This window comes from Papaver somniferum, chromosome 10 (assembly GCF_003573695.1).
Source record: "Papaver somniferum cultivar HN1 chromosome 10, ASM357369v1, whole genome shotgun sequence".
Taxonomy (NCBI): Eukaryota; Viridiplantae; Streptophyta; class Magnoliopsida; order Ranunculales; family Papaveraceae; genus Papaver; species Papaver somniferum.
In genome coordinates this window covers 111,516,888-111,528,354 of record NC_039367.1, presented here as the reverse complement: position 1 = coordinate 111,528,354, position 11,467 = coordinate 111,516,888, and the positions used below count along the sequence as shown (strand labels likewise).

Genomic DNA, 11,467 nt, shown 5'->3' with positions numbered 1-11,467 from the left:
CCTTTATACCTTTTTGAAGAAGGTTCTGTTACTAACATGTTTACTTTCATCGTGGGTAATGTATTTGGGTTCAAAGCGCTTCGCGCTCTACGTCTGGAGGATCTGCGAATTCCTGTTGCTTATGTTAAAACTTTCCAAGGACCACCTCACGGTATCCAAGTTGAAAGAGATAAATTGAATAAGTATGGTCGTCCCCTATTGGGATGTACTATTAAACCAAAATTGGGGTTATCTGCTAAGAACTACGGTAGGGCGTTTTATGAATGTCTACGTGGTGGACTTGATTTTACCAAGGATGATGAAAACGTTAACTCACAACCCTTTACGCGTTGGAGAGACCATTTCTCATTTTGTGCCGAAGTAATTTATAAATCACAGGCCGAAACAAGTGAAATCAAAGGACATTACTTGAATGCTACTGCAGGTACATGTGAAGAAATGATGAAAAGGGTTGTATTTGCCAGAGAATTGGGAGTTCTTGTTGTAATGCATGACTACTTAACGGGTGAATTCACTGCAAATACTAGCTTGGCTCATTATTGCCGAGATAATGGCTTACTTCTTCACATCCACCGCGCAATGCATGTAGTTATTGATAGACATAAGAATCATGGTATCCACTTCTGTGTACTAGCGAAAGCATTACGTATGTCTGGTGGATATCATATTCACTCTGGTACCGTAGTAGGTAAACTGGAAAAGGAAAGGGAAATAACCTTGGGATTTGTTGATTTACTACGTGATGATTATATTGAAAAAGACCGAAGTCGTGGTATTTATTTCACCCAAGATTGGGTATCTCTACCGGGTGTTCTGCCTGTGGCTTCAGGTGGTATTCACGTTTGGCATATGCCTGCTCTGATCGATATCTTTGGAGATGACTCTGTACTACAGTTCGGTGGAGGAACTTTAGGACACCCTTGGGGTAATGCACCGGGTGATGTAGCAAATCGAGTAGCCCTAGAAGCGTGTGTACAAGCGCGTAATGAGGGACGTGATCTTGCTCGTCAAGGTAATGACATTATCCGTGAAGCTTGCAAATGGAGCCATGAGCTAGCAGCTTCTTGTGAAGTATGGAAGGAAATCAAATTCGAATTTGAAGCAATGGATACTTTGTAATCCAGTAATTACCATTCGTTCCTTTAATTGAATTGAAATTAAACTCGGCCCAATCTTTTACTAAAAAAAGGACTGAGCTGAATAACGAATAAGGTTCCTATTTCATTTTCCAGGCATATATACATACTGGATTTCGGTATACAAAATCTTAAATACAAGATCTAAGACTCAACAATTCAAATCCTTCTGTTGTTGGATCCATAATTAATCCTATTCCTTGAAATGGGATTAGTAGAATATTTTTTATACCCCTTAATCCGGACTATGGTCGAATCGAGCCAATGGTCACAACGCTTTATCCCCGTCCCGTATATTGTCCTTTTCCTTCCGCATTGCAATAAAAACTTATTATTCTCCAAAAAAAGAATTCTTCCTAGGAGACAACAAATCTTTTCGATTAGAATTTGTACACGGCGCGGGATAACCCTTGCTTTCTATTCTAATTGAAGAAAGGGTTCCATCATATAGATTGATAGTGAAGTGATATCCAGATTCCCACAAAAAAAAGAATCCTTTTTTTCAAGACTCATCCGTGATTAGTTAACTATTCTATTGGATATATATGCTTATTCCGAGAGGATATATTCAAATGATTATTCATCGAATGACTATTCATCTATTGTATTTACATTCAAATAGGGGGCAGACAAGCTCTATGGAACAAAGGTGGTTCAATTCGATGTTGTTTAACGAGGAATTAAAACATAGGTCTGGGCTAAGTAAATCAATGGATAGTCTTGATCCTATTGAAAATACCAGTGGAAGTGAAGATCCCGTTATATATGATAGGGATAAAAATATTGATAGTGGGGACGATAGTGATAATTCCAGTGCTAATAATATGGATATTTTTTTCGATGTCAGGGACATTCAGAGTTTGATCTCTGATGACATCTTTTTAGTTAGGGATCGTAATGGTAACAGTTATTCGATATATTTTAATATTGAAAATTTTATTTTCGAGATTGACAACGATCGCTCTTTTATGAATGAACTAGAAAGTTCCTTTTATAGTTATCTGAATAATAGTTCTCAAAGCGACAATCACTACTACGATCGTTATATGTATGATACTCAATATAGTTGGAATAATCACATTTTTAATTGCATTGATAGTTATCTTCGTTCTGAAATCAGTATTGATAATTACATTTCAGGCGATAGTTACAATTACAGCGACAGTTACATGTATAGTTACATTTGTAACGAAATTGTAAATAGTAGTGACAACAAGAGTTCCAGTATATGAATTAGCACAAATAGAAGTGATTTCAATATGAGAAGAAGATATAATGATCTCGATATAAATAAAAAATACAGAAATTTGTGGGTTCAATGCTAGAGTTGGTATGGGTTAAATAATAAGAAATGTTTTAAGTCAAAACTCAATGTTTGTGAACAATGCGGATATCATTGAAAATGAGCAGTTCAGATAGAATCGAGATTTCGGTTGATCCGGGAACTTGGGATACTATGAATGAAGACATGGTTTCTATGGACCCCATTGAATTTCATTCAGAAGAGGAACCTTATAAAGATCGTATCGATTCTTATCAAAGAAAAACACGGTAAACCGAGGCTATTCAAACAGGCATAGGTCAACTAAATGGTATTCCCATAGCTACTGGGGTTATGGATTTTCAGTTCATGGGGGGCAGTATGGGATCCGTAGTAGGCGAGAAAATTACCCGTTTGATCGAGCATGCGACTCGTAAAGCTCTACCTCTTATTATAGTTTGTTCTTCGGGAGGAGCGCGCATACAAGAAGGAAGATTGAGCTTTATGCAAATGGCTAAAATATCTTCTGCTTCATATAATTATCAATCAAATAAAAAGTTATTCTATGTATCAATCCTTACATCTCCTACAACCGGTGGGGTGACTGCAAGTTTTGGTATGTTGGGAGATATCATTATTGCCGAGCCTAATTCCTACATTTTATTTGCGGGTAAAAGAGTAATTGAACAAACATTGAATAAGACAGTACCTGATGGTTCCCAGGCGGCTCAGTATTTATTCCAAAAGGGCTTATTGGACTCAATCATACCACGTAATCCTTTAAAAAGTGTTCTGGGTGAGTTATTTCAGCTTCACAGTTTCTTTCCCTTAAATCAAAATTCAATAAGTAGAGCATTCAATTCAGTTATTTTATTTGCGGCAAAGAAGTTTTTTGGTTATTGGTAAAGAAAAAAAAGAAGAGTTCGTTTTCATTACGGGCATAAGATCTATTTATATTGTAAAAAGAATCAGAAGTTTCAGATACTTACTTTTTATTTTTCCTCCAGATATGTATTTTATACCTATAATTGGTGCTATATTACTGATTAGTAATCATGAAGTTTCGATCAACAGGATAAAAGAATACATTCTTCTTTTGTTTTAGCAAAATTTTATGAAGAAAAAGAATTTCGTCTTATCCTCTTACGTATTATAGATATAGAAAATTCAAATATATAAAATAATAGAATAGAAATCGTGCATATTTCAATATTTCCCGTGAGAACTCATATTTAGTTCTACATTCCTTGCACTTATTATTCTATACATATAATAAATAGATATACTTATCATAATATATCTTTATAACAGGTACAAATTTCAAATCGAGGTATCCATTCTATGACAACTTTTGATTTATCCTCTATTTTTGTGCCTTTAGTGGGCCTAGTTTTCCCGGCAATTGCAATGGCTTCTTTATTTCTTCATGTTCAAAAAAATAAGATTGTCTAGATTCTTATGAAGCAGACGTTTTTATATTTAACCAATTTGATGAATTATTTCTAATGGTTCACATCATAATAGTGCTAGTTGATGAGAGTTAATTCGGGAACAAAAAAGTAAAGTAAAATTCATTTGGGTTATTCTCTCAATTCCAATAAAATGCAACTGGATCTAGTATGAACTGGCGCTCAGAACGTATATGGATATAACTTATAACGGGGTCTCGAAAAACAAGTATTTCTGCTGGTCCTGTATCCTTCTTTTAGGTTCACTAGGGTTCTTATTGGTTAGAACTTCTAGTTATCTTGGTAGGAATCTGATATCCTTATTTCCTTCTCAGGAAATCCTCTTTTTTCCATAAGGCATCGTTATGTCTTTCTATGGGATCGCGGGTCTGTTCATTAGCTCCTATTTATGGTGCACAATTTCGTGGAATGTAGGAAGTGGTTATGACCGATTTGATCGAAAAGAAGGAATAGTGTGCATTTTTCGTTGGGGATTTCCTGGAATAAATCGTCGTATCTTCCTTCAATTCCTTATGAGAGATGTCCAGTCGATTAGAATCGAAATTAAAGAGGTTCTTTTTCCTCGTCGTGTCCTTTATATGGAAATCAGAGGTCAGGGAGCCATTCCCTTGACTCGTACTGATGAGAATCTGACTCTACGAGAAATTGAACAAAAAGCGGCGGAATTGGCCTATATCTTGCGTGTACCAATTGAAGTTTTTTGAAATGAAATGCGAAGATTTAATGTTTTGTTAGCATAGGGGGAAGGAACAGAACTAAGGAATCTTCATTTTATAGAACTCATGCTTCATAGAAATTTTCGATCGGATAGAGTCGACGAAAGAGGTGGTTTCCTTAGTAATTTACATATTAAAAATGCCACAAAAGAAAACATTCACTACCCTCACATATCTTGCATCTATTTTATTTTTACCCTGGTGGGTTTCTCTCTCATTTAATAAAAATCTGGAATCCTGGGTTACAAATTGGTGGAAGGCAACCCGAAATGTTTTTAAATGATATTAAAGAAAAGAATCTTCTAGAAAAATTCATAGAATTAGAAGAACTTTTTTTTGGGACGAAATTATAAAGGAGTACCCGGAGACACATATACAAAAGCTCCGTATAGAAATCCACAAAGAAACGATACAATTGGTCAAGATACACAATGAAGGTCATATTCATCGCATTTTGCACTTCTCGGAAAATATAATCTGTTTCGTTATTCTAAGTGGTTATTATATTTTAGGTAATGAAGAACTTCTCGTTCTTAATTCTTGGGTGAAAGAATTCATCTATAACTTAAGTGACACAATAAAAGCTTTTTCTATTCTTTTATTAACTGATTTATGTATCGGATTCCATTCGCCTCATGGTTGGGAACTAATGATTGGCTCTATCTCCAAGGATTTTGGATTTTATCATAATTATCAAATTATATCTGGTCTTGTTTCCACTTTCACAATCATTCTAGATACACTTTTAAAATATTGGATTTTCTGTTATTTAAATCGCGTATCTCCGTCACTTGTAGTGATTTATCATTCAATGAATGACTAAAGACTGATTCACCGATATTAATCAAATCATAATTTTTTTACTTTGTTTGTACATACACAAACAAAGCATTCAAAATCTTACTCACCTTTTATATTTATACCCATCCCAGGGACTCTTCCTGTATTCCATTCCAGTAAAATTATTCCATTACAATAGCAGAATCGTGGATAGGGAACTATACTAGTAACCTACCTAATTTATTGTAGAAATTCTCGGGATCAATGATTGGACCATGCAAAAAAGAAATATCTTTTCTCAGATAAAGGAGCAGATGGCTCGATCCATTTCTGTATCGATCATGCTATATGTAATAACTTGGCCATCTACTTCATATGCATATCCCATTTTTGCGCAACAGGGTTATGAAAATCCACGAGAGGCGACTGGGCTTATTGTCTGTGCCAATTGTCATTTAGCTAATAAGCATGTGGATATTGAGGTTCCACAAGCGATACTTCCTGATACTGTATTTGAAGCAGTTGTAAGAATCCCTTATGATATGCAACTGAAACAGGTTCTTGTTAATGGTAAAAAGGGGGCTTTGAATGTATGGGATGTTCTTATTTTTCCCGAGGGATTCGAATTAGCCCCCTCAGATCGTATTTCTCCCGAAATGAAAGAAAAGATGGGCAATCTTTCTTTTCAGAGTTATCGTCCCATAAAAAAAAATTCTTGTGATAGGTCCTGTTCCAGGTCAGAAATATAGTGAAATCACTTTTCCTATTCTTTCCCCAGACCCCGCTATTAAAAAAGACGTTCACTTCTTAAAATATCCTATATATGTAGGCGGGAACAAAGGTAGGGGTCAGATTTATCCCGATGGGAGTAAGAGTAACAATACAGTCTATAATGCTACATCAGCAGGTATAGTAAGTAAAATTGTACGTAAATAAAAAGGGGATATGAAATAAGCATAGAAGATACGTCAGACGGTCACCAAGTGGTCGATATTATACCCCCAGGACCGGAACTTCTTGTGTCCGAAGGCGAATCTATCAAGCTTGATCATCCACTAACAAGTAATCCCAACGTGGGTGGATTTGGTCAGGGAGACGCAGAAATAGTACTTAAAGATCCATCACGTGTCCAAGGTCTTTTGTTATTCTTGGCATCTGTTATTCTGGCACAAATATTTTTGGTTTTGAAAAAGAAACAATTCGAGAAGGTTCAATTGTCTGAAATGAATTTTTAGGTCCACGTATTTATTAACACAAACATAAAGTTAATAAAAACCAAATTCTTGTTGATCGATGTAATTATGTATGGTTAAAAATAGTATTTAGTTTACTTGCTTTGCTGCTACTGTTTGTTTTTATACCAGATATTGGGAAGTATTTATCTTTTAATTTTCACGCTAGTAATAGACTAGTATTATATTGTGAAGAACGCGTTATTTGACGTGAATCCGGCTCCCTTTTTCAATCCAAATAAGAGTTGCGTTATTATCTCAGTATTGTCAAATTTGAAATGCCACGAAATAAATGAAATTAAAAGCCTCCTATTCCATACAGAAAAAGGGAATCAAATTCGAATAGGAGTAGATAATCGACATAAGTGGTAGGAGAATATAAAGCAAGGAATAAATGAAAGGAATAACCTATTTATTATAGGAGGGATTCTTTATCTTTCTAATCTTCGACACAAGAAAAGGGTGAAAATTTCATTTGTTGTGTCGAAAGAAAAAATGATTCTTAATCCCCTTATGCCTAGAAAGTACTATTCCCTTTTTTCTGAGTTTATCGGAACCTCGCCGCTTCGGATTTCTAAAAAGTAGTGGACAAGAAAAAGGGGGGGTGGAGTGTGGAGTAGCTAGCTCGTTGAGTAACTCGAACTTCTTCAATGAACTTCTAAAAAAAAAAAAAACTTTGATGAGATAATAAAATAAATGGAGTAAGCTTCTATTAGTATAGAAATTATTTGGATGATGTCTCATCTATAGGAATCCATATTATGTATGTCATTGAGAAAATAGATTCATTCCCGTTCTTTTTTCCTATTTCGGACGAATACATACTATGTAGGAACAGGTATTATGAATCCAATCAATAGAGTTAATTCTCCAACAGCATCATCTTAAAAAAAGAGCGATTTGAAACATCAGAGCAATAAGGGCCTCTTTTCATTTATACGAATAGATTAGTATCTGTTGTATTAACTGTAAACTTTTTTGTTATGAAATAAATAAAAATCTCGTTGGAAAAGCAAGATCTCAATGGGCCCTTACCCCTCGAATTAAAACAAAAGGGGTAAGGTCCCGTTGAGCTCTTACTTTTTCCTGTCTACAACTCAGTTCATACTATATACTACAGGGATGAACCCAACCCGGAATATGAACCGTAAAAGAAAACACCTATTGAACCGATCACAGGAATACCGGCTACAGTACCTATCAGCGAAAGAGGAATCCTTCCTGTAGTACTGGCCATTTACCCCACTTCCCTCCATATTTCATCAAGTGGTCATGCTAGAGACATAAACATCCATGGATAATTTTGAGATGAGATCCTTCCGAGTGGGATATAGAGAATTCATACTATTCTCTCTCTTTTTCTTAATTGAAGAAATAATTGGAAAATAAAACAACAAGTACAAAAATGAGTAATAACCCCCAGTAAAAACTGGTACGATTCAATTCAACATTTTGTTCGTTCGGGTTTGATTGTGTCATAGCTCTATAATTCAATTCGGGTTAGGTTTATCGTTGGATGAACTGCCTTGCTGATATTGACCCCAAAAAAGAAACGGTAGGTACATCTAGTCCGTGAATAGCTAACCATCGCACTGTAAAAATTGGATAGGTTCGATCTATAGTCATTGGGGCCTCCTAAAAGGATCTACTAAATTCATCGAGTTGTGCCAAAGGATCAAAACGGCCAGTTATTAATGGAATTCCTTGTCGATTCTCTGTAAAATACTCATTTGGACGAGGGCTTCCAAACACATCGTAAACTAAACCCGCGCTGACGAATAACCAACCCGCAATGAATAGGGAAGGTATAGTAATGTTATGAATGACCCAGTATCGAATACTGGTAATAATATCACCAAAAGCGCGTTCTCCCCTGCTTCCAGACATGATGAGCTCCACATATTCTTGTACAGTAAAAGGGGATCGATTCTGTGAAAGATGGGATCAGTAAGTGGAAACCCACAGATCTTTAATCTTTGTTAGATTGTCAATAGTGTACTGAAGGCATCTTTAGAGTATACCGAATCAGTATAGCTACCCTTCTTCTGACACAGCAACGCAATTTCAATCAGTATCCAAAAGAAGTGTTACAGAAACTCTTTCTTCCTTTTTTGTTCCTTATATATAAGGATGTGCTATTCAACCGACAATTTTTGTACTGTAGTAGTATAGGGTTCAGGGCTGAGATAGCACCCAATCCCTTAGATAAAAAGATTGAATTCAAGAACAATAGACTGTTTAGGGGGTTTGGCTAAAAAAAGCAAGTCATCGAAGGAAAATAGAGGGATTCGAACCCTCGGTACAAATAAATCGTACAACGGATTTGCAATCCGCCGCTTTAGTCCACTCAGCCATCTCTCCAAATTGAAAAAATTACTATGTTACGCTTGAAGCCAAAAAGTCTTTATTTCTTCTTTCACTCTATTCTATAGATAGATAAGATAGATACAAATTGGATTAGAAATCCAACTCGAATTTCATTTCAATAATGGGTATATCTTCCATAGAAAGAAAAACGGAATCTCCCCCCTTTTTAGCCGAAAGCTCCTTTTATTCCCCGGCCTGGTCAGTACCTAGCCGGGCCATTTCTTACTTTATTCCAACGCAATTAATGATAGATCAACTCATTTCTCTGATTTGAAAACAAAAAGACTTGTTATTGAAACAACAACGACAGGAACATAGAAGACTATTTCCAATCTTATGGTATAGGATAGAAGTGTCTTTGCATTTTTTCTCAATTTTGAAAAAGAGGGACCTATCCTATTTCTTAATATTATAACTATAATTTCGTTATTTCTTCAAGGGAAGTCTTTATTTGAAGACTTGAGTTGAGTCCATAAAAAAGACTCCGGGTTTTTATACTAGATCCAATTGGTTGGCTCGAATTCCTAAAATTTACTAGCGGAATATGAATAAAATAAATAGGGAAAGGGTATCTGCAAAAAAATGAAAGAATCAAACTTTCTCTCTTTTTTGATAAAATTTTGTATTTTCTTGTAAAGTATTGGAGGGTTGAAAAAACGGAGCTACGGACTTTGACACAATTTTTTGTGACTTCAGTGGCTCTTTAAAGAACTCCCAGCAAAAAAAAAGATATAATCTTTTTTTTTTATAAAACTTCTTTTCCTACCTCATCAAGTTCTACCGACAAAAAACGTCAACGCTCTAATTTAATAATTATATTCTGATCCTATCTTTATTATGTAGGATTCCCTTGTTCGACAAAGATTCCATTCATATAAAATAATCAATTTTAGCGGGTATAGTTTAGTGGTAAAAGTGTGATTCGTTCTATTAATCCCTTAAATAGTTAAGGGGTCTTTCGGTTAATTTGTATTCCGATCAAAAACTTTCTTTCTTAAAAGGATTTTATCCTTTACCTCTTTAATGAAAGATTTGAGGAAGAATATACATTCTCGTGATTTGTATCCAAGGGTCAATTCAAAATTGAAAATTGGATTATGGAATTGCGAAGCATAATTTTTTTTAGTTGGATCAAAACTTCCAATTGAATGAGTATGAATAAAGGGTCCATGGATAAAGAAAAAAGTGTATTTCAATCGTAACTAGATCTTCCATTTTTTCTTTGTAGAAGGGAAATTGAAGCGAAATAGCTATTAAATGATGACTTTGTTTTACTAGGGCCATCAACATATTGTTTCAGCTCGGTGGAAACACAACTCTTTTCCTCAGGATTCGCACAGTAGAAATAGAGAATGAAATAACTATAAGTATTTGTTAGAATTACCCCCTTCTAGAGGGATCATCTATAAAGCGAGTTGTTTTGAAAGTATTCAAACAAAAAAGCTAACATAGGTGTTATGGGTCGAAATTTTTTTTACAACTTAGATTTGGGAATCTATCCATTTCCATAAAGGAGCCGAATGAAACCAAAGTTTCATGTTCAGTTTTGAATTAGAGACGTCAAAAAGAAAGGCTGAATCGACGTCGACTATAACCCCTAGCCTTCCAAGCTAACGATGCGGGTTCGATTCCCGCTACCCGCTCCACTTTAATTCTGATAATGTAAATACGCATATTTCTTTCCTAAATTATTTCACAAAAGAATCTGGTTCCTTTTTTACAAACAGTAAGATAGTAAAGGAAAAATAAAAAGATAAAATACGGAATGAAAAGGCGTCCATTGTCTAATGGATAGGACAGAGGTCTTCTAAACCTTTGGTATAGGTTCAAATCCTATTGGACGCAATTTATTTCCATCTATTTTTTTATCTTTTTATGTCAAGACAGATATTTTGAATGATTCAAATAATAAATGTTTATCGACGATTTACTAAGAGTAATCAACTTCTTTATGCTTGTTCCTGAAGTAGAAACCGTTACATCTATTCCTTAATATCTTCCTTCAAAAGAACTTCTGCTTCCTCCGGAAATTTCTTGGTAGAAGATATGATTTCTTGCAATCGAGGTTTATTAGTTTTTAAGTAAGTACGTAATTAAAAGAGGAATTTCTTTACCTGATCTATTTCTAACGAATCAAGATACCCATTCGTTCCAGTATAAATAGTCATTACCTGTTCTTCCACGGTGAGAGGAGCCGATTGGGCTTGTTTGAGAAATTCACGTAATCGTTGACCTCTTGCCAATTGATTCTGAGTTTCTTTATCGAGATCAGAAGCAAATTGTGCAAAGGCTTCTAACTCTGCGAATTGAGCCAGCTCCAATTTTAATTTGCCAGCTACTTGTTTCATGGCTTTAATTTGCGCCGCAGATCCTACTCTGGAAACAGAAATCCCCATATTTATAGCAGGTCGGATTCCGACATTGAATAGATCGGAGGATAATAATATTTTTCCATCTGTAATGGAAATTACGTTGGTAGGGATATAAGCCAAAACATCCCCAGATT

General features: G+C 35.2%; 1 non-coding gene across 1 annotated transcript; it reads left to right on the top strand.

The window, feature by feature from the left end:
* The first annotated feature begins 10,734 nt into the window (after positions 1–10,734).
* Positions 10,735–10,806, top strand: TRNAR-UCU. The gene has a single exon. It is a non-coding gene; the product is annotated as a tRNA-Arg (tRNA).
* The last annotated feature ends 661 nt before the right edge of the window (positions 10,807–11,467 follow it).